This window comes from Pteropus vampyrus, unplaced genomic scaffold (assembly GCF_000151845.1).
Source record: "Pteropus vampyrus isolate Shadow unplaced genomic scaffold, Pvam_2.0 Scaffold159, whole genome shotgun sequence".
Taxonomy (NCBI): domain Eukaryota; kingdom Metazoa; phylum Chordata; class Mammalia; order Chiroptera; family Pteropodidae; genus Pteropus; species Pteropus vampyrus.
The window spans coordinates 927,937-930,146 of NW_011888940.1; the positions used below are offsets into that span (position 1 = coordinate 927,937).

A 2,210-nucleotide genomic window follows, 5' to 3' on the forward strand; every position below is an offset into this window, starting at 1 on the left:
GACGGCTTTTCCTGTCACGCAACTCTACTTCTCATAGAGGTGCTCATGCGGCCTTATTTTGACAATCCTCAAATATTCTGAACAACCTCACGGTAAGATAAAGCTTACTACTATTAAGTCATCATTTTTCCTTAAGTGTGAAATTATGGTGATCCCTCGCGTGCCACATCACAAGTAAAGAGAAACAGCCATCACCTACTGTCTGCCTAAGTTCCCTACAACGTCCTCACTTGATCACTAACTCAGTAATGCAGAGACCTCCTATTCTGAGAACTGTAACTAACCCTCACCGCTGAAGGAGAGAGAATCTAGGGGATATGTTCCTTTTGGAAAGGAGAATTTCAACTGGACTTTCAACCAAACCACTCTTTTTACACTGAGAATGCTGGCAACAATATCATGTAAAAGTCCTTATCTGGTGGTTCTTTTACTTTACTGCTGGACAGTGAGCTAGAAATTATAATGATACTGTAGTATACAAACCAATCTCAGGCTAAGCTGTTTATTTTTACGATTTCCACAAATGTTTAAGGACTTATAAATTAATTCCATTAAGTTTATCTGGCTGAAAGGCCAAAGACCAGCTGTCAACTCTAACACACAAGGGGCAAAACAATTAACCCCAATGTTTCACACATGCTGTGATGGAGGTTTCAGGGCTGGTGTCAAACACAGACAGCCTGCTTTTAATGCTTCAAGCCGGGTAGCACTTTGTTCTCTGTAGTGTTAACGCTTCTTCAGATAAAGCGAGCAGAGTCCAAAGATCAAGGTATTAAGTGTTACAACTGCTAAAAAGTATTCAAATGGGAGTTTGTTCAGTTTCTATAAACCTGCAAATAACAAAATTAGCAGTAACGATAGCTAACTTTCTAGTGCTTATCATGTGCTAGGTATCACTCTATGCATTTTATGTAAATTGACTCATGATCCTTACAATAACCCTATGAACTAGATCTAGTCCCGTTCCAGAAAGGAGCAGAGGCACAGAGAATTTAAGTAACTTTCCCAAGGTCACACACTAAAAAGCAGGAGGCAGGATACAAACCCATGAATTCTGGTTCCAGGCAACAGCACAAAGACAACTGCATTACATTACAGCTGACCTTGAAAAACATGCGTTTGAACGACATGGGTCCAGTTATATGTGGATTTTTTTTCAATAAATGCACTGGAATATTTCTGGAGATTTGCGACAATTTGAAAAAAAGCGCAGACTAATCACATAGCCTAGAAATAGTGAGAAAATTAAGAAAAAGTTAGGTGTGTAATGAAGGCATAAAATATATGTATATACTTTCTCTTCCTTATGTTTTTAAAAACATTTTCTTTTCTCTAACTTACTTTATTATAAGAATTATAAGGGTCAACTATACTTTTAACAGACTCCAGACAGTAGGCTTGATCAAGGAAGAGGCTGACAGAGCTTCCTGCTGCCCCTGCCTCAGCCCTGACTCCTCTGCATGTCAATGCTCCTGTTCCGAACCAGGGCAGATGGTGTTGGGGCTCTCACCTGCCAGCCCCAGGGAGAGCTGTTAGGACAGCAGTGAGAAGCAGGCCCCTACGGGGGAGCAGCCAGCCAGAGAGAGGCTGAAACCTCTAAGCCGTTGCTGGTGTCCAACAGCACGCTGCCACTTCCTCCAGTGAGCAGCAGCAATGAACGAGATGGCACAGTGGACAAAGGAACTGCTTCAGGATGACAAGTCCTAGGGGAACTTCAGGTGACTGTCACAAACCTCAAAAGCAATTACCGTATGTTTTGTTTGCTTCTGTATTTGTTAGGCTCTTTAGAGCAACACAGGACACTTCTGAAGAAGCTGGTTGAAGACACAAACCCCTAGTCTGGGAGCATGGCGCACATTGATAACATCGAGGTATCCCACTCATGTTCTTCAGTTCTGATGGACGAGGACTGGATAACGCTATGCACGGCCTAACCACGGACTGACTGGAATGACAGGAGAGGGGCAAACACTGCCCAGGTGGACAGAGAGAGGACGGATCCAGCACGCGGCGGGGGGGTCTGGCCTCAGAGCAGGATGGGGGATTCAGCCCATTCCCTGAAACAGGAGGGGGGCACACTACAGCAGGACAGTGGTGGGGGGAGAACGGGAAGATTTTCTTCAGTTCCCCTCCCACCACCCCCACCCTTTTAGGTGAAAAAAGCAGCGAAGTCATCAGCTGGGAGCTCAGAATGGGGAGAGCAGGAAATA

At 44.3% G+C, this 2,210-nt stretch overlaps 1 protein-coding gene across 4 annotated transcripts in view; it reads right to left on the reverse strand.

The window, feature by feature from the left end:
• DESI2 (desumoylating isopeptidase 2) overlaps positions 1 to 2,210 on the reverse strand; it is a 59,754-nt gene that overhangs the window by 46,896 nt on the left and 10,648 nt on the right. The window contains exon 2 of one of the 4 annotated variants that reach the window (XM_011370067.2): positions 1,046 to 1,227. The exons of the other annotated variants lie outside the window; for them this stretch is intronic. The gene's annotated coding sequence lies outside the window, so the exon portion shown is untranslated. The remainder of the gene's footprint in view (positions 1 to 1,045; positions 1,228 to 2,210) is intronic. 4 annotated transcript variants of the gene reach the window in all.